The sequence below is a fragment of the Cebus imitator genome, unplaced genomic scaffold (assembly GCF_001604975.1).
Source record: "Cebus imitator isolate Cc_AM_T3 unplaced genomic scaffold, Cebus_imitator-1.0 Scaffold371, whole genome shotgun sequence".
Classification (NCBI taxonomy): domain Eukaryota; kingdom Metazoa; phylum Chordata; class Mammalia; order Primates; family Cebidae; genus Cebus; species Cebus imitator.
Window position 1 is genome coordinate 1,568,706 of NW_016107686.1, and position 24,942 is coordinate 1,593,647.

Here is a 24,942-nt window from a genome sequence, read left to right on the forward strand (position 1 = left end):
AAATGCTACAACAGAATAGAACAGTTTAGAGATCAATAAATGGTACAAGTAAAGTGTCTGGAAGGAACTCTGCTTTCTTAACAGAGAGTGCATTGTGCAGTAGTTGAAAGTGACCCTAATCTGAGAAGTGTAGTATTTTTAGCATTAGTAGATATGAAGAGAGATGTCTCTTTTTCAGTTTAAGACATTACTAATAAGAAGTCTGTTTTCCAGGTTTATCCTGACAGTTTTCCTCTTCCTTTCCAAAGGAAGTGAAGTTCATATTTTTCTGCCATCTTCATGTTTTCTGGACCATATAACTTTTGTGAATAGCTTGATTAGTTGACTTTGGCCTCTGTTTCTCAGAAAACTTCATAAGCCTAATGTTTCCTGAATGGCCTCTGTTGTCACCACTTCTCATGTTGAGTGAGAGGGTTGAGTGAGTGGTTGGGACCCTTTAAGGAAAGAAATTGAGAGATGAATTAATTATACAGATTATTGAAGTTTAACAATATCCAGATATTTTCTAACCATTATAAAAATGATTCAATCAATATTCATGAATATATGCTAAAACTACTGAGTGAAATGCTGTAAGAGAAAACTATGCAATCTCAAAAGTAGCTTCCAAGTATTACTGACCAGCTACAAAAGTAAAATGATACCTTTTGATTTAAATAACAAAGAAATATTGTGATAACACCATCAACAACAGGAAAAACTGACCATCCTTTCCTCCTCTATGTAGTATTCTTCAAAAATTTGAATTAATTACAGAAAAACAAGTAAAAAAAATCAAATTGAATTACATTCTGTAAAATAATGGGTACAAGTTCCTTAAAAATGTCAATGTAATAAAAGGCAATAAAAGGTTGGGGAACTGTTCTCCATATAAGGAAGGTACCACCAAAAAAAGCACATTGATTAAATCTAGGGTCAGAGAAACAGGAAACAAATAAAAACAAGAATCTACCAAGCTGTAAAGGATGTTATTGGGTCGATTTGGAAAATTTGAGTACAGACCATGTAGTAAAATGATAGTTTTGTGGCATTGCTGAATTTCTTAAATTGGTTCATTGTATTGTGGTTATGGAGATGAATGTTGTGGTCTTTCTAGAGAAACTTTATTTTGCGTATTCTTAGGAGAATTATTCACTGACAAAGTGTCATCATGTCTGCTATTTTCTCTCAACTGACTTTCTAAAAATGAGTGTTACGGTGAGAGAGGGAAGGAGGGAAGATCAGAGGCAGAGAGTAAAAACAGAAAGCAGACATCAAAATGTTTATATTGGTTCTAGGTCAAAAGCATATGGGTATTCATTGTGCCATTCTTTCAAATTTTCTGTAAGTTTGAAATTTTTCAAAAACAATTGAGGGGAAATTGGAATCCAGATGATCAAGTTCAAATGGAATGTTCTATAGTCTTATCCAAAGTTATTATATTCTGTGTGTTATTTTAAACCAATCCTGCCCAACAGTTTTGTTTTTGTTTTTGTTTTTGAGACAGAGTTTCCATCTGTCACCAGGCACCAGGCTGGAGTGCAGTGGTGCGATCTCAGCTCACTGAAACCTCCACCTCCCGGGTTCAAGCAATTCTCCTGCCTCAGGCTCCCTAGTAGCTGGGACTACAGGCATGCGCCACCACACCCAGCTAATTTTTGTATTTTTAGTAGAGACAGGGTTTCACCATGTTGGCCAGGATGGTCTCGATCTCTTGACCTCATGATCCGCCTGCTTTGGGCTTCCAAATTGCTGGGATTACAGGCATGAGCCACCACACCCAGCCAATGGTTTTAAAGTTTATACATTTTGCTTTATTTTATATTAGCCTGTTGTAAATTCGCAAACTGTTTAAAAATTGCAAAGACCTAAACAAATATATCCTTTAGCATAAGGGTGGCAATGTACTTTAAAATTACATGTGATTATGTGACTGTGTCACCAAGATTACATTCATTTAATATTCTCAGAATTAAAGGTTGATTTCCCTATATTTGACATTTGCTTGCAATGTTACTACATCATATAGATAAAAGAAGGTAGAAGGGTATGAATTTGCGCAGAGGATTCCCTGAAAAGAGCTTTTAAAGTTCTACTTAAAGAGAAACTTGAACTCTGCCTTACGCTCAGATTTATGTGTGTTCTAAAATTAAGCCTTTCCTCTGTATCTGGGAATCTTTTGGGGAAAAAACATTAACCCATTTTCTGAAAGCGTGTTGAAAGAAAAGCGGGCATCTTATTCCTCTTTTCACTCCATAAAATATATATATTTTGCCCATTTTAAACAGACACTCACATTTTTTTTTTCTAATGTAACACTATGGTAATCTTAACAAATATAGGACACTTTAGATTTAGCTTTGTTTCTGCCAGTTTTCCTCATTTGGACACCTTCTTTCTCAATTTTGTTCCATCTGCACAGAATATAAGGGGAGACAGTTTCCCTTTAAGAAACAAAGGTTAGCTGTGACTCCCCTCATGTAAAAGCCTGAAGAAGGCTTTTTGTAGTTGATGGAAGGGATGCCAAAGAATAAAATGAAAAGCCCCTGCCATCTACCTAGCGCCTATACTCCCTGGAGCCGACAGAAAAGCTCAGTACCAGAGCCGAAGAGTCCGTGAAGCACCACATTAGAGAAAAAGCCGATTATAAATAATAATGACCTTAGTGGATGATGAGAAATGCAGTAGTTTTTCTGAGCCAGACAGAATGATGTAGGGGATACAATATAAATGCATAGAAGTGTATAAGGGAAGCAGATGCTGAGAGATTCCATTTCTTCCTCCAATAATTTAAATTGACGGTGAATTTAGTAGGTGCTCAATAAATATTTGTGAATGAGTAAGTAAACAAAAGCAGTCTAACAATGAATTTCCTAATGAAAGTTCATGAATTGAAGCATGTTTGCATTTCCAAACTATGCATTAAACCTGTGTCTATTTCAGGAGTAAGATCAGAATCCTGTTAGAGGAACATGCAAAATGTTGCCTATCTATTTAGGGACAATCATGGAGATAGAAAGAAAACAGATATGTGGAAGCACATGGAGCTCACTTTGCCTATGAGTTGTGTGCATTTTTAAGTGGGAGAAAGGAGAGGGAGGGCAAGAGAGGCTGGACTGAGATTAAATTTTTGGAGTGATATTTGGTTTTCTGAGGCATAATCTAGTAAGGAGAAGGGCTTGATGTTTTTATTTAGTGATCGTTCCTCTAGTCCTTTGTTCCAAGGCCCATGTTTGTTTTTGCACTGATGGAATTGGAATTATAGGACATTCTTGGCTTTTGAACTAGTTCATTGTGCTGAACGTGGTAATTTTTGTGAAAGCATACTGAAACGTCTAAAATAACCGCCAAGGCAAAACAGTTTAGTATAGCTACTGCGGCTATATCTAAAGCAACAACGTTTATATTTAGTCGGATTTTAATCTCAGCACTCAGTTCTTAGGTATTTCAATTATAGGAACCCCATCATGCTTCCCTTGGGTCAGGGTGTCTTAAACGTAGTACTGTTAACATATTGAGCCAGATAATTCTTTGCTGTGGGGGCTGTCCTGTGCTTCATAGGATGATAGCAGCCAGTAGCACCCCCTACCCCAAGTTGTAACAACCTAAAATCAGGGGATTTTTTAAAACTGTTTTTTTTGGAAGGAAAATCAGAGTCTTCTGAGAGGGAAAAAAAAAATGTTTTCTCTCTTCTTAGATGGTAAAAAAATTGGCTTGTGTTAGCCAGGTGTGATGGCTCATGCCTGTAATCTCCCAGCAGTCTGAGGCCAAGGTGGATGGATCACCTGAGGACACGAGTTCGAGGGCAGCCTGGCCAACGTGGTGAAACCGTCTCTACTAAACAATACAAAAATTAGCTGGATGTGGTGGCACATACTGTAGTCCCAGCTACTTGGGAGGCTGGGGCTGGAGAATCGCTTGAACCCCGGAGGTGGAAGTTGCAGTGAGCCAAGATCATGCCACTGCACTCCAGCCTGGGCAACATAACAAGACTCTGTCTCAAACAAACAAACGAACAAACAAAAAACAAAAGGAAAAAAGAAAATTGGCTTGTGTTCTTTAGCCATTATAATAAGGGTAAGTCAGTTCTATCCCCAAAAGAAATGAGAAGTACCACTTATAAAACAATTTGTGTTTCCTCTCTCTCTCTATTTCTCTCTCTCCTTCTCTCTCTCTCCTTCTCCCTCTACACACACACACACACACACACACACACACACACACACACATTTTTTGCTAATAGTGACTACAAATTTCTGAGCAGTTAGTGGTAGATGAATACCAAGGCTTATTGTACCCTTTTATCTAGCTCATAGGTCAATTTGATGTCACATTGACATAATTATTTAAGTGAGCTATTTTCTCCACAGACTGCTTTAATTTCGTGACCCTGGTCTCTGTGGGTCACTGTTATTAGACTCTGATTACCTCCTGGAAAATGAGTATGGCCGCATACTTTCTTATGTGCATGCATACTTTTGGCTTATTTCTTGAATATTTTATTACTGGATCCACTGCTTTTGGTTGGAAAAGAAGGTCCAATCATTGCTGCATAGATTATCATTCCAGTGGGTGCCCTGGGCAGCAATTTCTGAACCATCCCCTTTGAAATTTTGTTCCCAGCTGGAGAAATGTCACAGTTGTCTCAGCTTTTGACTCTGACTTTTAGTGAGAGATGTAAGGAATAGGAAAACACTTTCAAGAAGGAGCAATGAGCAGTTGTATGCACATCTGGTGACTTATGGCTGAAGACTACAAAACATTTAAAAATACTGATGAAGCCTCAACCTGTTGGGGAATTGTTCCCATAACTTTCATTCTGCCCTTAGATTTGCTGTGGTTCAGAGCCACGTTTAACTTGGTGAATCTTGTGTAATGGCCAGAAAGAGACCTCAGGAGCCCTGTCCCTCAGGTTCCTAGTAGCCTTGACAAGAGTGTTGTTAAAATTGCAGACTCTTCACAGTTCCAAAGAGATATCATTTCTTGCTATTTCTATATGAAGTCTAAAACAATCTCTGTATATATTTTGGCTTCTAAGATATATTCTGAAGTAAAATAGCAGGTTTACTGTCTTTGAGCAGATCATTTCTTTTGTTTGTAGTAACTGGTCATGTTGATCTCTTTTTCCATTATCTTTGTTATATTTATTTGGACGTTAATGTTGGCCATGCCCTTAAATGAAAAAAAGTTAGGCATTTCCCAGATTTATGTTTTTAATATAAAAACTTTACATTTTAAATGGTATACCTCTGGGGAGAAATGTGTGAAGAATTGATGGAAGTTGGAAATTTTTAGTTAGTAATTAACACCTACCATTAAAAACAAGTGCCAATCACATAATGCCAAAATGAATCTATCACATACCATAATCAAAGATTAATCCAAGTAACTACCAGGCAAACAGGGATTGAATAGAACTTAAAACCAATTAAACTATTTATTTAGGCTGTACCAGTGAATAAACATTTTAGTATTTTAATTTGCTCCTCTTTTCATTTGCTTCAGCAATATGTTTGCTAATATGGCTGAGATGCACAATTGCTATTTAATTAACCTATTTTTGTCAGCACCTCACATGAGCTTCATGAAGTAGATGTGCAAAAGTCTCAATAATAATGAGCCTGATAAAAAAAAACACAAACACAAAATTTGTGCCAGTCACTTTACAAGTTATGCCAAATGTAACAAATACCTGAAGAAAAATAGAAGCAGATTACCTTATAGAAATTAGATTGAAAATACTTTAAAAACATGTTGCACCAACACAAAATTACTCAAAAGTTTAGTAAAATTTCAAAAATATATAATTGCCTTGTTTCTCTGTACCCCACTTTGTGTATCATTACCAGTAACTATTGGTAATGAATCTATTGGAGGCCATGTGTCTGGTTTTGGGATAATTGAGTTGATAGTGAGCACAGAAGGGTTTGGTAGCGCACATCTTTTACCGAATCATGTATCCTTTGGGGGAGATACTTTTCTAGCTATTGAGTGAGGCATCATGATTGTGTTGATCCTTTTTGCTTTTATTTCCTAAGACCAGTATCAAAACCCTAGCACAGTTTGGGTGGTCTTGACCTCAATGATACACATTTATTCACAAAAGATAACTGAACATTTGAAGAGAAGCCTCGCCTTTCTCTACCTTTGGATAGTAGGAATGAAAGAAAGTAAGATGGAGAAATCCACATTAAATATAAAGACTCTTTCCCCATGCAATCCCAGAGCTCTTTCGATTGGCACCATGAAGACAAAACATTCTGATTGGATTTTTGGTTCTTCACTCAGGTGTTTTACTGTGAGGCAGACACAGTTTGTGTACAACTAGATAAGACCATTTCCTGGCCAAGCTGTCTTTTCTTTTTCCCACACATTTAAAATTTACTCACACTTACAGAGCAGATGTTTCAAGTTTTCTGAAACAGCTGCTTAGTAGCCAGTTGATCGTTGGCCCCCAAAGGTAACAAAGACCCCCTGTCCCCAAATTTGTGCCAGTCAACATGACTGTATTTCCTTCCCATTACCCCACTGCTTTTATGAGGTGTAAGCACCTTTCTAATGAAAGTCTATTTTCTAGATCTTAGGACAATAATAGAATGTCACATTGTAAGGGTGTTAAGAGGTCTTCTGCAAAGCCCTTGTGCAGATAAGAAAACCGAGATTCACAAAGGTTTAGACCACCTGTTTTTTATTTGTTTATGTGTTTGTTTGCAGCAAGATGAGGATTAGAACTCAGATTTCTGACTCTCTCAATGTTCTCCCTTCTTTATCATACAGGCCCCTTAACTACTGGCTGTTTTGCCTGTGGTAGACTTTAAATGATCACATGGGTCCCTTAGTCACAGCCTTTTCATGAGTGACACAGGAGCTGAGTCTCCCTTTTTCTAAAATGGAATGTTTTCCATCCTTAACCTAGACTTACTTAACCAAGGTCAACTTTACATAAATAAATGTCTTTGGGGGCCAGCAGGTAGTATATCTGGGCAAAAGCATGTGTGGCAACATTTCGATAAAGTGCAGACATATGTTCTGTTTAAAAATGTTAACATTCAAATTCTCAAATCACTCTCTTACCAAACCAAGCATATCCACAGGCTACCAGTTTATAAACCCTGACTGCATCATGATGCAGAGTAAGGAAGAGTGTTCTTACAGTTATGCAAATAGGATCCACATCACCAGTTTCTTTTAGAATACTGGATGTCTGGAGTGTGCCATGCCAAACCCTTTTGCTTTGAATGCCCTGGACTTCTAGTACGCAGTGAAAAGGCACAACTTTGGGGACATAAAACACCCCTGTTCAGGCAGTCTCCCCAGAGACTAACTGTGAAAAGAACTTATATGTGCAGGTTGCGTAAAATCCGTAGGAGAGATGGTGCTACTGCCTGTAACCTTTCTGGGGGCTGCTGAGAATCCCTAACAGACAAACCAAATCATAGGGCAAATCCACCATATGTACCGAACAACCAGTGTAATTATATTCTGTAGTTGAGGAATTACATAAATTGCCCATTGGGAAAGAAGCCTTAATCTCCACCCCTCCCCCAAAATCTGCAAACAGCTGTGTGAGTCTCTGTATTTTTGAAAGCTTGAATACATCTGATCAGTGAATCAACTTGATTTCCTAATCAGGTTCGATGTGAGGAGAGCCAGTTAGAGATGTGTGTGTGATTCTCCCAGCGTGCGTCTTTGATTCAGGCACTAATTATGTCGATCCTTTGGGGAACACAGCCAGGAAGCTGGGTCCTCCTTGATTAATGCTGGCAGAGAGCCACGCAGCGCACAGCGGAGGGCAGTTCAGCATCTCTAGTCCCAGCTGAGAATATGGTCCCATTATCTCCCAGCTGCCTAAGCAATCCATAAGGGCCTGTTCTGCGTGGATGATCAGTGTAGTGGAAGCAGGGACTTGCTGAGAGCTGAAATCTCTGTTTGATTTGCTGTAACATGTAAAGCGAAACTGGGACATTTTACTTTACAGTCTGTAAGTACCAGGTTTTTCCCCCTCTTTCTCCCTACAGCTCCATGTGAATGTGACTTTGCAAGCCGCATTTGATTTTCTGTTCCATTGCTCTTTGTTGAATAAAGCTGGTGAGATAGAGTGTAATCTGTTTAAAGCCTGCTGTTTCTGTTTAATCTCTTATATAATTGATTCATACAAGGAAATAGGAGCCTTTCAGAATGCTTTTATAGAAGTTAGAAATTATTGGCTTTGTTTTTAATTTGGAAGTGTGGTTGCACTCTCTTTGGTGCCAGGATGATTAGAGCATATATTTATCTTCTTCTGTACCTCTGGCCATTGCGAGAAAAATGTAAGTAAAACTAATGCATATATAAAGAGATAATCGTATATGCATGTCTATATAAAAGAAATGTGTATCTGTATTTCCAGAATTTAAATTTAATATAGTTTATTTTGCTGTTCTCTGCTGCCACTAAGAAATGCAGAAACAGAAAAGTTTCTCTTGTTTTTCAGTTGCATGCTGTTTAGAAACTTTGCCAAGGAGCTGGGCAGGATAACTATTAGGAATATTTCCAAATATAAACTGCATATCTCCTTTTTTAAGAGATAGTATATAAAAAGAGTCTGTGTTTAGCCCCTTATTGCTTTTGAATGCACCACTTTTTGAGAAGTGATGTGAATTTTAAAAAATCACTTTAAATCTTGCTCATTTATCTTTTTATATATCCCCCCAATGCCAGCTATCAAATTAATAGCTGTTATTCATGCAAGATAAATTCATTGTAAAAATGCTATTAGAATTTAATATTGTTAATAATATTTGCATGATGGCTTCAGATGATCAATGCCTTAGTGAAATTAAAGATTGTTATCACCATGGAAAGGGATTTGTGGATTTTTCTCTTTCCCTAACCTAAATATAAATCATACTTTTCTTTTTGGATTGAAAGTAGAACAATTGAGCTGTTATAAAAATTGAATTTGACTAAAAGTGGCTTGAACAATGTGAACCAATGGCCAGGGCTAATGTAAACCAAAGTGAACTTAAAATCATTAATACCTGAAAAAGGGAATTGAAGTTCCAACACTGAGCTTGAGACCCTGAAGCCTGATGATCCCATAATTTCCAGAGTGGGAAATACAATTTCCCTGAATAGGCAGTAAGTCTCAAGGCAGAGAAAAACCACAGACTGTGAACTATAGAAGCGTCTCACTGGTGAGGACGGAGTATGTTCTCATTAGATTTGGTTGAGAGGAACCGTGCAAGAGAGAGAAGACTCAAAATAGATGGTTGTGTACATGAGCACAGGCATTTCAGAGCTTGAGATTTGGAGGGAAAATGATCACAAACCAGTGCAGAATGCTTAACATCTGGTGAGATGCAGCAAAAGAAGGACTCTGGTACCTCTGAGTAACGAAGAGTCCCAGGGCTGTCTTTGCCAAGTTATCGGTTCCCTGATAAAAAGTAAGTATGTGAAAAGGTCTGATAATGAAATATGAAATAATGGCAAGTGGTTTTGATGGCTCTGTTTTCCCTAAACAAAAGGCTGGCTTCATGCCTTCTTACAAAACTGAACTGACTTTTGTGAGTGTTGATTCCTGGTGAACCCTTAGCTATATTTTTAAATAATTGTTAGTGTTTTTCTGACTACCACAAGTATATGATCTTGCGTAAGACGTGATCTTGCTCTAAGAGGGTGGTAAGAACAGAAATTGGGTTAGTTAAGGCCCAGTGATTTATTTCTTAAATAAATGCTTTGTTATCTACCTGATTGAGTAAATACTGGTTCTTTTGAGTTTTAATTTCTTTTTTTCCTGAACCCTTCTATTTGTAATTAGTAGAAACTATTGCCTTCTGTAGAGAAGTATCTTCCCAATGTAGTTAAATTTGATTTTTTATTTTTCATTTAAATATTTAGAAATTTCAACACATACCTTACGATGTTAAACGTTTTTGTAGTCAGTCACCACAAAGCTGAGAGAGGTATTTGCAAGATTTATAGTTTGCTCCTATCACTTTTGGGGTGTTTAGACAATTTTATAAAATTGGGACACTGTATCCCTACTTATTTGTGCTTCATCTGCCGGAAAGTGAATTGAACGCTCCAGGGGTTAGTTTCGGACATGTGGTCTCTTGACAGATTGGGAAGCCCAATGGGTGTTACATATACCTTGTAAGAGGTACTTTTAAAGCCGTAACAATTTGATTGGTCTTCAAAATAAATTTAAAGTGCTATGAAAGAGAATAAAGAAAAAGTCCTGAATTTTATATGTTAAGATAGTGTATTGCTGTATGTATTTGTATGCATATAATTCTACCCAACAACTTTGTGAACAATTTCTGTGCTAGCCAAGCACACTACCTCTTTAGTTCCTAGAAAGCCCTGGGGTTGAGCAAAGTGGAAAGAATTTCATAAATTGGGATACATCAGCAGAGAGTAAAGTCCCCTTGAATTCTGTTTTGGGTCTTTGGAAGATTGTTTTGTTTGACCCCAGAGCTGCTGGATTAAGCATAAAGAAGACTTTATAACATCCAGCAGCATTTGGAAGCAGGACCTCTGCACACAAATTGTACCCCAGCCATCTTTAACATCTTAGACCAGCCAATGTGAAGCAAGGAATGCAGTTCTGTGAACTGTCTCCATGATGACAAGTTAAAGAGTGACTATGAGCTGGGGCATGGTGACACAGTTCAATAGTCCCAGCTACCAGGGAGGCTGAGGTGGAAGGATAGGTTGAGCCTAGGAGTTTGAGGCCTGCTTGGGTAACATAGTGAAACTGTCATAATTAAAAAAAAAAAAAAAAGTTAATATGGCTGGAGGAAAAATAATGAATTTAATAACTCTAATAATTTTGGATGATTTTAAATGTTAGCAAGCCTTAATTATCCATTGTCAAAGTATATGCTCCATTGGTTATCTCTAGTAACAGTGGAAGCTTGGAGTTAACCTCTAAGATGCTTTGCAATTCTAACAAGTTTCTTAACCCTTCTGTGCCTCAATATGCCCCAGTAAAATGAAATATGATTTCTATGATCCTTTCTAGGTTAAGAAAGTTATGAACTCATGACACCTCATTCTAACTGGTCACTCACTCTTGGCACATCCTTCAAATTGCCTAGAGACAGGGTGATATGTGATGTAGCTGTCATTTTAAACAATATTTCAGTAGGATGTTTTCAGTTTTTCTTCTTTCATTTCTCTGTCTTTCTTCCTCCCTTTTTCTTCCCTCCCTTCCCTCCATCTTCCACTACCCACTTCCTCTTTCTCTTTCTACCCACGTCCTTCTCTGTCTGTCCTGTTCCCTGTTCCCCTCTCCCTCTGCCACGCTGTCTCCCTTTTACATCAGTGAATTGTCCTCAAGTCAAGTGTGACTTTAGAAACAAGGTTGGGATTGTCTGTTCATTTGCATAATGTGTTTGTTACTTTCTCTTAGGATAGTTCGTTGAAGTTTAAATGACATACTGCTCTGTTATGTATTAGAATTACTTAATTTTAGGGATGTATGTGCATCAGGGACATTGAAAGTTATGTTGCGTATGTATGTGTGTATAGATTGCCCGTGTTAAATTTTAAAGTAAAAGTGTTATTTATCTTCTAAATTGAAGATGATTAAGGTAAGAGATTCATCTTAATGTATTAAGCTAACAATATTTAATTTAAAAATAAAACAAGTTAATAGCCCATTTCAAAGTAGCAGGATATTAAAGAGCTTGGTTTTTAAAAAGAGAAAGTAAGTTCACCAAATGATCTGATTTTTCTATAAGAAATTGTCTTCTCAAACAGTATGGAAAATAAAATGCATACATTATTTTTATTAACAAATAGATACCCATCCACTTAATCAAGTAAGCAACTTTGTGAAACAAGAAAAATATTTCATGGCTTTTTTTTTAGTGATACATTTCCTTTAATCTTAGGATTGTTTATCACTAGTTAAGTCCTCTTAGTTGAAAACAACAGATGATGATGTTACTAAACCCAGCACTAAAGAGTGCTTCTTGATGTACTCAAACCAAATTGTGAATACACTTCATATGAGCATGTCGACTGCAGGTACTGAAAAAAGCTAAATTAATTTCAGAATGTATACTTGTAGGACAAGTATTATAGTCCTTTTTGTTTCTTCCACTATTAGATGAAATAGATGGAATGGTACAAAAATTTACAGGCTAATATTTTACTGTACAGTTGACAATACATATACACTTATAAATATTTTTTAACATCAAGTGTATTCCAGGATGGATGATAAGTGGCCATTTGATGACAGTAATGGCTTGGAAGGGCTCATCTTATTTCATATCAGGGTAGTGTTATGACAGCTTTTAAATGTTAGTTGAAATATTCATTTTTCTCTCCATTTTTATTATTGGAAGGTTTCTGTGTGTCTTACTATTCTGGAGTTTGAATATTAATGTTATTCCTTATTGAACTCGCAGATTGTATTTGATGCATATATATATATATATATATATATATATATAAATTTTTTTGATGCAGAGTATAAAATTAATTTTCCAAATCTCATAAAATTGAGTAGATATCCTGGCGTTTTAGGCAGCAGGCCTGTTGTAAGTAGAATCCGTAATGTGAAATAATTTGTTTTATCGTCGTGCATCAGTCTATGACCAAAATGATTTTGTATTTATGATCTATTTCAATGCAAACTATATAATACTGACAGACATTGTTTGATAATTTGTGGCTCTCAAATCCTTGATTATGAAGTTACCAAGCAGCTTCAGGGACATTGCTTTTGCTTTTAATCTAGTACCTCTGTTGAATTGAGATGTTCAATTCAGTATAACTTAGTTAATAGCTCCAGTGGCTTATCAGACTGTTTTATTGTGTAGTTAAAAAATTAAAGTTGTAAACTGGACACAGACATGACTCCAGGTCTTGTACATGGCTTCATGTCTTCACCTTTATTCCAAAGTAAAAATGTAGGTCCTTTTGCATTTTCGCGTGAAATTTCTCTATGTTTTAAGGGACGAATGGGGTGATTTAAAATGAAGAGGAATGCATCAGAAGGAGCTGCAAAGGAATAAAGTGTTTCCTATGGTTAGATCTAAAATTCAGGGCTATACATTTTGAAGATATGACAGAATTTAGAGAAGCTGACTATGTCAGACATTTGGCAAAGGGGACTAAAGGAGACAGATTTAAAGCTTGCCAGAAGAAAACCCTGTATCAGTGGATAGAAATTTGAGTGGCCTGCAAGCAAGCAAGCAACAACAACAACAACAAAAAAAAAAAACGAAAACAATGTAAATAAGGAAGTAGAGTGTGGATAGAAGAGCTGTGGTTTCATTCTACAATGGAAAATTGTGGTAAGTGAGTGAAATATATCAAATGTAAGGGCATTGGGACTAATTCAAAAATATTTGGCATAGGTATTGCTAAGTTACTGTGAAATGATTAAGAAAGTTGGATCAGTGAAGAGATAAAGAGAAAAAGGAGCACTAGTGGATTTGACTCTGCTGGCTGACACACCTTAAAAATGTAATTATCTTAAATGAAGTGGGTACTGTGTTACCAGAGTTAGTTTGTCTTATTTCAGTGAGGGTTTCTGGAGCAGTTAATGGGGATGTTCCATCTCATTCAGTACATATTGTTAAATAAGTATTTATGGAAACCGTATGGCAGTTTTTACAGGCTGTTAGTAAACTACCTTGATCCTTCTCCCAATGTTTGCATTTCTGATCTACCACTCCTCTACTCCATATATCTGTATTACCCCAAATAGTCCTAGGAGATGGTGTGAGAAGACTGAGTTTCAGAAGATTGACTTAATTAAATCACTTGAACCTTTCAGAAGGTAAATAAGTTCTTACTGTAGGATATAATACCATGCAATACTGAATGACTTCTTGAAATCATTTCACTTCACTTTTCCTTTACTAAGCATTGTGTCCAGAGTAGCATGTATAGGTCTCCCAAGCATTTGGATAAATAACCTTGTCTGCAAGACATGGACTCAGTGAGTCATACTACTAATTAAACACAGTCATTTGCAAGAACATTGCCTCCTCACTGGTTAGAATTCATTGCATATGTGTGTTCCTTTCAGATGGGTAAGGCTGCTCAGGCACAGGCATAATGCGTGACTCCAGGGGTGAAAACAACCACCATCTCTCAGAAGAGAACAAATCATGTGTTCAAACATGGTCTCTGGCATCTTTATGATGTGTGTGTTAAGTGTGAATCTGGTAATTTAAAGTGTGTGACTTCTACTCCCATCCAGCTGTCTGGCTTTGTGCTTAGAGAGAAAAATAGCAACAGATTTAGAATGACACAGTCCCTCCCTAGAGTCCCCCCTCCTGTACCTCTCCCTGCAGGAATCCACAAGGGTATTCAGTTGATTGCTGTTGTTAACCTCTCTTGTAGTATTATATTTCTTGTTGAAAGTACCTTTTGTGGCATGTGAGTACATTTAAGAGATATGAAAGCTTTAAAAATGATTTTTCTTTTAAACTTTCTTACCTAAATTATTAGAAGGAAAAGAGATTTTTAAAAGTTAATGTGTGTGTGTGTGTGTGTGTGTGTGTGTGTACGCATCTAAGCTAAGATCTTTGCAAACCTTTAATGTTCATCAAGGGCTGTGACTAAATAATACATTTGTTATAATAGGATTATTTGTCCAAATCATTTTTATAACACATGAATAATACTCAGACTGTTCATGTAAAGTGAGTGACTGAACTATTTCACTTGAGAAGCATTCTTGATTTTGTACGTGACAGTCTTCAGTCTCAAAATAATCTGGAATATAAAATTAGGAATATGTCTGAAAGTCTGTTTAAGGCTCTGAAAATTCCTTTAAAGTATCTATTGGGGTAAACTTTGAGCATCATACAGTTTTCTCAAATTATGAAATAAATACCTTTGGCAGAATGTTTGATAACCTCAGAGTACTCAGATAAACATTTATTTTTTTGAGACAGAGTCTTGCTCTGTTGTCCAGTTTGGAATACAGTGGCACAGTCTTAGCTCACTGCAACCCTTGCCTCGGGGGTTCAAGTGATTCTCCTTCCTCAGCCTCCTGAGTACCTGGGATTACAGCCACACACCACCATGCCCGGCTAATTTTGTATTTTTAGGAAAGATGGGGTTTCACCATGTTGGCCAGGATGGTCTTGATCTCCTGACCTCATGATCCACCCACCTTGACCTCCCAAAGTGCTGGGATTACAGGCATGAGCCACCATACCCAGCTTAGACATTTTTAATATATATGTTAAAGATAAAAAATATGTAACTAGTAAATAAACCACATAGTTTTACAGATACAATTGTTTAGCCCATGACTAAATGGATAAACTTAAAAAAGTTTTGATAAGCAATTTTGGAAGTGATTCTTGAATGTAACAGAACTTGTGAGGATGATGATATGGAAGTATAGGGAAGGTAAAACTTTGCCTGTGGGCCTGAGACTAAAATCTGCATAAAACAGACTAACGAGAAAAACATGCCGATTTTTCACATTTACATGGGAGCCCCCACAGGAAAATGAAGACCCAAAGATGTAGCAAAAGCTATGTGCTTCTGTATTAGGTTAAACAAAGAGAGGCAATTGTGAGAAAATAACTAAAGTATACGGGGCAACTAAAGAAAAATCAGAATTATTTTAACAGGATCTTTTTGTATGGAACTCCCTTGGTTTTGACTCTCTGTCTCTGGTAATAAGAATGTTTCTTTTATCCTGGTTTAGGGAAGACATCTTTCACTTGGAAGTTTTATCTCCTGCTTTGATAATGAAAAGGGAAGATCAGTGTGCCCTCCCTGTTTCAAGTGTCTTTACCTCAAAATAATTCTTTTGCCAAAGTGGCATGTTCTGATAAAGCCTCTTCTGCCTTTCCTCACAAGTGATCTTGCCCTAAGTTGTTTCCTGTGTGTTTAAGTGAAGTGAGAGTGGCCACCAGAAACAGACCTCTCCAATACCAAACTGGGAAGGAAGGGATGATTTATTCTGCTGGGAACAAGGTGGCATAGTTGCCTAAAAGCCAAGCTCCCCTAACAAAGGAAACCCCTGCCTTTATATAGGCTTACAACTAGATATTACATGTGAAAGGGTCTTAGGTTTACAGTTTTAGAAAGTACATGTGAGGGGGTCATGATCCATGAATTAAGCATGGGAGTTTGGGCAAGATTGAATGGGAACAATAGAGGGCATTTCTCCATGTCTCCCCACCCTTAAGATCCCCTGAGATATTAAGGGTTGGGGGTAGGGGTGTAATCTTTAAACTCCAGGTCACTGACCTCATGCCTGCTATGTCTCAACTTTTACTTCCTCCTTCTTTGAGACGAGATAGAAAAGAGAGGTTTCTTTCCTCATAGGGATGATACCCTAGCCAACGAGGAAGATGGCGACATTCAATTATGGAATTTTAGGCCTGGAAGTGATCTACAGATTGTCTTGTCCATTCCTCTACAAGTAGGTCCAGAGGCTTACCCAAGACAGAGTGGCCTTCTTGTAGTTTGACTAGGGATGGAATCTAGAATTTCCAGAGCCCCAGATGGGGTCCCCTTCCCTGGCAAGAAAGTCATTCTTACATTTCTTTTCAGTTTCTGTACCATGTAGCTAGAACTCTTTTGGGAGCCAGAGAACCTAGAACAAAAGACATGCAGAAACCAGGCTGAAAACACGAAGAATGAGGGTGGACCATTTGTTAGACAATAGGGAGTCCACAGGGTCTGTTCAGAACACTGCATAAGTGTTCTTCCTAAATGTTGTTGCTATGTAGGATTGTGGGTCCAGTGTTGCCATACCTCACAAATTTTGAATATTGCTGTTTATTTTAAAATGTGTGAAAGCTAAACACATCTATCGAATTTATAACATCCAGTTTTCAACTCCTATGGTGAGTTATTTGAGAGATCTCTTATTGGTTGGGGAGAAAACATGAGGATTCACAACATGAAGTGACATATATTCTACCTAAGAGAGGGAACGTGTGTACTTTTAGAGAGGAACCTAAGAGGAGAATGAGGTAAAGCGTATAAGGATTCCAACAAGGCTTTGTTTTAGATCCTAATATGTTTCATTCATTTTCAGTTTATAGAGATTGGATTTAAGAAATCTATTACCAGTATTAGTCTGAAGTTAATAACACAGAATTCAATAAATATATTTTGTTATGCCTTAGTAATTCAGGTCAATAGACTATATAGTTACTGATTTCACTAACGTATTTAATATTTTTATTTCAATTGGGACCCAAAAGTTGCCAGTTGTGATTTATAATACCACTGAAAAAGATAGTTGGTAGTTGGTGATTACTTCTTTTTTATTTGTTTGTTTTAATGGAGTCTCACTCTGTAGCCCAGGCTGGAGTGCAGTGACAAGATCTTAGTTCTCTGCAACTCTGCCACCTGGGCTCAAGCTATTCTCATGCCTCAATCTCCTGAGTAGCTGGGATTATAAGCACCTGACACCACACCCTGCTAATTTTTTTGTATTTTTAGTAGAGATGGGGTTTCACAATGTTGGCCAAGCTGGTCTCAAACTCCTGACCTTAGGTGATCTACCTACCTTGGCCTCCCAAAATGCTAGGATTACAGACATGAGTCACCATACCTGGGCCTTTTTTCCTTTGAAAAAAAAAAAAAAAAACTTTTGATACTCACTGATTAAGGGCAAGTAGAGGAAATCAGCAGATGAGAAGGACTGAAAAATGGTCTAATTTACACTTTTTTAAAACCACAAGTCACAGCCTAAATTCTATGTGATTTTCCACTAGCCATTTTAGACATTCTAGCTGATAAAGGAACAGGGAACACAGTGCTGGGCTGTTTAAGCACAGTCATTTGTCCTGCTACCAGTGCAGCTGACAGAATCACCAGGTGGGCCCATCTTCAGGACCACTGGCCTATATTTATTAATGCATTTAAATTATTATTAAATCCCTACCATTTACCTCATACTGTTTGTTCTAGAATTCAGGGATAGAAAATGAACAATATGAACAAAAAAATGTACTACCCTTATGAAAGTATGTGCATTCTAGTAGGGTATATATATCTGTGACAAAAAGGAAAGCAAATGTTCTCCAGGCAGCCCTTGGGATCTGCGGTGCCCTGTCCCTATTTTCACAACTTCTAGCTCTGTTGGCTGTTTTTCCCAGCTGAACATACTCCTGTGGTATTTTAGTTGCTCTCATATAGGTCATACTAAGTGGATGAACAAAAGTTTTTCAGATATTTTTGTGAACTCAAAATTATGTGGGCCTAGAATAGCTGAGTAATTGAGGGAAACTCTTATTTGTTTGATAATAGGAGTTTGTAATCAGGCCATCCAGTTACTGAAGTAGGCCTCTGCTTCATTTTGTTTCTATGAAGGAGGGTAGACCTCTACCCACCTAATAAGTCACTCATTTCTCAAGTGTTCTTGTTTCTTCCTGCCTTAAATGGTGGAGTTGACCAAATACACTATTTTAAAACTTATTTATAACTTCTGGATAAGGGTACAACCATCCCTCCCTAGGACATGGTCTTAAGTAGAGTTGAATGAATACGTGAGGATGTATTTTGAGCTTTTTGAAACAAGATGTCTTGTAACCACAAAGTGTTATTACTATTAAAGATAATAATTTAGAAGTAAATATTATAGTAACTAAGTGCAAAGGAGCTGTTAGTGCACTATTTTCATTTCAACATGTAAAAAGAAAATTGGCACTAAAATATATAGTGTCTATCTGTTTTGTAATTTCTTTCTCCCAAGTCTATTGACTTTTCTCGCCCTTTGGACATTTCTTTGGAAATTCAGGAGTTTACCTAAGTTTTGAAGTAGCCAGCTAAAGGAATTTACAGAGTAGGTGACAGCTTTGTCTTTTTTTACTGCTGTGAGAGGGCTGAACACTGTGGAGTGATTTGTGGAGGCATCTGACATCATTCAGAGGCACACAAGTAGTCATGCTTATCACTAAAGAGAGTTGGCTCTAAGCTTTGGTAAAGTGGTCCTGATCCCATGTGATCCTAAAAAAAGATGAGAGGAATGATCATTACTGTTTGGAGCCTACAGACTCAATAACCTTCTAACTCTGCTTTTTAATTAAACACAGAGCACTCAGGAGTTTATGTATCCATTATCAGGCAGGCAAATCCTCTACTGACATCATTTGATTTTATGTCATGTGGCCTGCCTAAGCAGTTTATGTGTGTGTGTGTGTGTGTGTGTGTGTGTGTGTGTGTGTGTGTATAATTAATATGAAAGATATTATATTACTACCAGTACAATATACTTTACTTCCATATTCTAGAAACATGCCTTTTTATGCAAAGTTGCAATGTGCTTCAAATTGATGTAGTATTTTAAAGTTAAAGCTCTATCCTCAGTATTAACAAGGTGGTTGCCTTTCCACTGAGAATCTAACAAGTGATGTAGTCTTAAATATCAATTGATTTACAGTATCTCTTAGCCTGACATCAATAGTAAGGCTTTAGCATAGCTCTCACATGAGAAATCTGATATTTTGAACTTTGGATTACAATGAATTTTGCAATACAGTGTTGTTATCTTGTTTTACATATTTTTTCTTGGGTTAATTTGACTTATTGGCTATTAATAGTAAGAAATTTATTATTTCAGTGGCCTAAGACCCAAACATTAGGTAGTGATGCTAGTAGAAAAATGGTTTGGACAGTGCTTCTTAAACATTAGTGTGTGGAAATGCAGATTCTGATTCAGCTGGACTGGGTGGGACTTGAGATTCTGAATTTTTAATTAGCTCCCACATGATGTCAGCCTTGGTGGTCTGCAGACAGCACTTGATTAATAAGGATAAAGGCCATTTAGAATTTCTTACTCAGCCCACATGGGATTTCTTAAATGAGGAATTCTTTCTTGGGTATCTTTTCTTTCATCTTTGTCTCACTGTGTTGTTATTTGAAATCAGAAAAGAAAATGAACTAGATTGATAGCTCTATCCACCTGTCAAGTGAAAAGTTTGCATCTCATTTTGTATTACACTATTTTATGCCCTAAATCTTTGCTTTCTGTCCTAAATTGATCTGGTACATCTTTGCCTGGCATCTGAGTCTTGCAGATAGTTTTTTATAGATATGTGAAGTAAAATATTTTGAATACTATGGCTAGAACAGATGCTTTCTCCAGAATCTAGGAATTGAGGTATGTACTGGAAACAAAACAGACCTACTCTGTATGGAATGTTCTGGAGTATTATGAAAGATACTATTGTTTGTTTCTTTATTTTTTACCCTATGGCTTATGAAAGTGAAATGCGGGCTATTCTAATATATGTATTATCTAGTTTCCTGTAAACTGTTGATTTACCCTTAGTAACATTGCATATTATGTTGCTGCTAATGGTGACAACTCTCAGGAAAGCAAGAGACCTTTTTTTAAAAAATAAAAATAAAAAAAACAACTTTTCTCTATTTGTGACATGATGACAGCTGTCATGGGAACGGGGAAAGATAGAGCAATTTTTCAGAGTCCATCAAATGAAGGTACATTCAACGCTGTACCTTAATGAAAGTTGCTTCATTGTGACATGTGTTAGAGTCTTTGGTGATGCAAGTGTGGAAGGATCTTTTCTGAAAGATCTATGCCTCAAGTCTGGATTTTTAACTGAAGGGACACGACCTTGGTTTTGAACTTGCGAAAGGTTACCCTCTGTAGTAAAGTCCAGAGTCAGTATGAAGAGGTTTTCAGACTAGGAAGGCAACAGAGAGTAAACAACACTGCAGATTCTCTCTGAAATGTGCAAATATCATGACCAGGAGAGGTCTCCTTAGCTTTATTTTACCCAGAATTCTCACATAACAGGTAGTCATCTGAGTGCTTAGAAATCAAAATGAATGACTCGCTTTCTCAATTTTCATCAAAATAACCCTTGTTTTATAAATCACACAGAAAAGATATTGTCCCTTATTTGAAATTTCTATTGCAAACCCACTGTGAATGTGTGTATTGTTGAAAAGATTGGAAAAACTTAAGGGAAATTCTCAACCAAATCTTTTTCTAAACAGCTTTTTTGAGTGGAATAATTAGGATATAATACTTACACCATTGTACAGTTCAATGTTTTTAGTATATTCACAGAGTTGTGTAACCATCAGCACTGTTAATTTTATAACGTATTTGTCATCCCAAAATGAAACCCGCACCTGTTCACAGTCACTTCCCATTTCTCCTCAACCCCTCCCTAGAGCAACATTAATCTACTTTCTTTCTGTATGCATCATCTGGATGTTTCATATAAATGGAATCATACAATATGTGGTCTTGTGCGACTGGCGTATCGCACTTGGCATCCCGTTTTCAAAGTTTAGCCATATTGTCATGTGCATCAGTACTTCATTCCTTTTTATGGCCAAATAATATTTTATTATGTTAGATATACTACATTTTATTTATCCATTATTTAGCTGATGGACATTTAGGTTGTTTAAACATTTTGGCATTTGTGAATAATGACCCTGTGAATAATCTGGAACCATTTTTGTGTGGACTTATACATAGGAGTGCAATGGCTGGGTCAGAATCAAAGATTTTAACTAACATATGTTTAAATTTTAGCAACACTAAAATATAGTGGATGCATTTAAAGAGAATATGGAAATGGCTATTAACAAAAAAAGGCTTCTCAATGAATAGTTTTACTCATTTAAACAAAGGAACTATCCCTCCTAATTTTTAGTCTCTAGAAAATAGATGTTCCCAATACTTTTTGTTACCTCCTCTATCTTCAATAGTGACACACTGTCCATGAATTAAGGATATGAATACTAGGCAGGAAGTTAAATTTTGTTCTGCAAAAAGTGAAACAAAGAATGTGTCATTTGTGCTTATTAAGAACATGATACATGCAATCTGAATAAGGGGAATGTTCAAATTGTTTAGTTAACAAAACAGAAAAAAAAAACAAAGTTTAATTGAATACCAGCTTAGCCTTTTGGAGACTTAACATATTTGAATGGCAGGATAGAAAACTGTAGGAAAACTGTCAACCAGCCTCTGAAACCCGAAGTTTGAAGATGCAGTAAGGTATAGAGCTTGTATTTTCTCATTTCTGAAAGTGCCAATTAAGATAATAAAATTTAGAGCATATCCATGTTGGAATTAGATCTTCACTGTGTGTCATTGAATATGACGACCTGGATGAGCACACCTATTAGAGGGGATGCTCACTTAATACACTGGGGACAGCAATGATGCTCATGCAGTACACATGGTGAAAGGCTGTTTGGATTGCATTTCATTACCACTCCTGTGTGATGTTTTGCAAGTATTCTACAGGGACTGCCTTTTCTTTTTGCAGTTGAAAATGGGCTTGAGAAAGGATATAAACATGTCTGAGAAAAAGTAATGATATTGATATATTTCTGCAAAAATTGTCCTCCTTGACTGGAATCATAAAAAGTAGCGTGAAAAAACAACTGACTGAATATTGTTTATATTGTCATTAAATTTTAGTCAGTTGACAATATTTTAAAATCCATATATATATATATATATGTGAAAGGCATAGATGTAAGCTGCCTTTAATGTGCTCCAAAATCAAACAAGCAAATATTTTACATAAAATGTAGGTTATTGGCGTAGCTTTGTGTGCATTGTATGTTACTTCAATGTTGAACACAAGGAGTAAAAATACGGTAGCTTACATTTTACTAGAATCTTGTTACTACAGTTTTTTTTCATTTGAATTTTACAGATGCCAAGGTTTTCCATTTAGTAAGTATTATTACTAGCAAATATGTTATCTAGAACACATTCAGTATCAAATGCTGTCTTTCCAACAATATTGAAAATGTATATGTTAGAGGTGAATATTGCAGATAAACTGAGTACTGAAGGAAATGGTTCATTAAAAATTATTCAGTTCTCTTTTTAGTGTGATGAAATATTTTATACACGTGTGAGTGCCCACATGCACACACACACACACACACACACACACACCTTACAGTATATCAGTCAAGACAGAATCAGGGCCAACACAAGACAAAACTAAATCACAAAATGTTGTGTGACTGTGCAGTATATACTGTACATTTAGTGAATTTCTATTTATAATTCTGTCCAGCCTTTTAACACATTTTACCCATCACTGGCACTATGGTTCTCCCCATGACTCAGCTCACAGGCCCTTCACACTCCCCACCATCGCTTTTCTCTCCACCTTCTCATTTTGCTGTCTAGATTTATTCTAAGTGAAAACTGAGAATACTCTGTTTCAGAACTTGTTAGAGTTATTAAAATTAAGAGAAGTAAAAGAAGCTAGTATTTCTGCAGTGTATTAGGTAGTTTCACCTACATTTTATGGCAAATTTAAAGGAAAAATTCTTGCCTATGACTACAGTTCTCCCACTTGGAAATCAAATGCAAAAATCATAGCCATTCTTAGTATTTATAATTATCAAAAGTCAAAGTTTTCAAAGTAGAAGTTTATGAATGAAGGCCATATAGCTTTATAAAACCAAAAAAAAAAAAATATTGAACGTTTACCTCTTTGTACATAGTAGCTAGGGTAAAAGAATCCAAGAATAAATATATTCCAGTCTCAAAAAAACTTAATTTACAAAAATACATATGGGATTTAGAGTAGCTTTTATATGTAAAACATTAATGTACCTTTTTGAAAAGGTAAATAGAGCAGACTTCACATTTTTTTCTCTTGCATCATGAAATATACCATCAATATGTTTGTTGATAGAAAAATTTCATATCTTTCCTGAAGATTTTTATTTAGTATTTGCATAAATAGGCGTATATCTCTGCGTGGGAGGCAGAGTGGGAAAAGATATTATACTTTACTGAAAAAAATTGTGGGAATCATAATCTTACAAGTTTACTGGAGCTGCTAACAGAGCAGCATATGTGCAATGAGTACCACCCTTGATCATTGCTTTGCTTCATCACTGCCCAAATCTCTAGATCTGAATCTTGTTTTCATTGTTGACTTTCTATATGAACTCAGACTTGTGTCATTAACCTCTCTGGACTTTGGCTACTTTCTCAGAAAACAAAGAAGACACATTGGTTCTTCTTATTCCCTGCTCCAGACCGGGCATTCCTTAAGAATGAGTTTGCGTCCAGCTGCAGTGTGGGTACCCTTGGGCTTGGTGCTTTTTCTGAGACACTGCGCTGAGCAGGGATCTTAGCCATGCACTGTTGATGTGAACTCTGGATTCCTTGTGGTCATTACATGTCCTCTGGCACTGTTTCCCAGCTGAGGACTCGCGCTCACAGCCTTGGCCCTGTTTCATCTTTGTATGTGAGTGTCCTCTGAAGTTTTAATTGCTTACACTGTCTTCCTTTTCACTCCCTGTTCTGTCACCTTTGAAGTTTTGTTAAAAGCTGCCAGTTTACTCTTGAGGACTGGCACTAAATGAGGGAAAATGTATGCTGCTGCTGCTGCTGCTGCTGTTGTTGTTATTGTGGTTGTGTGGGTTTAGGTGGCTATGGAGAAATGTCTTTCAAGATTTAGCATCTAAAATGAGAACCGTGTTGAGGAGATGGGGTCTTCATACCACCTGGTGTACATTTACATGCAAAGTAAAAGGTCAAAGCCTTTTGCCTCATCTGTAGAGCACCTTTCTACATAATAGCAAGAATTGAGTGTGAGTGTGGCTTATGTCCCATCCCCTCTTTTCCTGAGGATTACTTTAAATAAGAATACCTGTTTATTATTTAAAGACCATTTTGTCCTGTGTGTATCTTCTGAGATCTAGTTGCCCCCAAGATGCCTTTCAACCTTGCACTTCAACAAAAATAGAACAAGTTTATTGGTAGTCCTTATGACACATCCCCCACAGTTGGATACTTTATCCTCCCCCTTTTAAATCTGCCCTCAATTCTTTCTAAAGCTGTCTCTAATGCAGGAGTTCTGTTTTCCCTTTGTTTTCAGATATATGTCCCTTCCTGATATCTCCTTTCATTTCTAGGTTTCAGTTTTCAATTCCCTTTTATTTGATCATAGGCTTTTTCTGTATTCTTTCTAAAACAATCAGTGTACCTTTAAGTTTTCACTTTCA

The 24,942-nt window shown here is 36.7% G+C and overlaps 1 protein-coding gene across 5 annotated transcripts in view; it reads left to right on the plus strand.

The window, feature by feature from the left end:
- The window catches only part of CNTN4 (contactin 4), a 974,474-nt gene that overhangs the window by 409,604 nt on the left and 539,928 nt on the right, over positions 1-24,942 (plus strand). The window contains exon 1 of one of the 5 annotated variants that reach the window (XM_017507290.2): positions 7,508-7,960. The exons of 3 other annotated variants lie outside the window; for them this stretch is intronic. The gene's annotated coding sequence lies outside the window, so the exon portion shown is untranslated. Of the gene's footprint in view, positions 1-7,507; positions 8,289-24,942 lie in introns of those variants that run through there. One more of the 5 variants, XM_017507291.2, reaches the window with a different exon arrangement.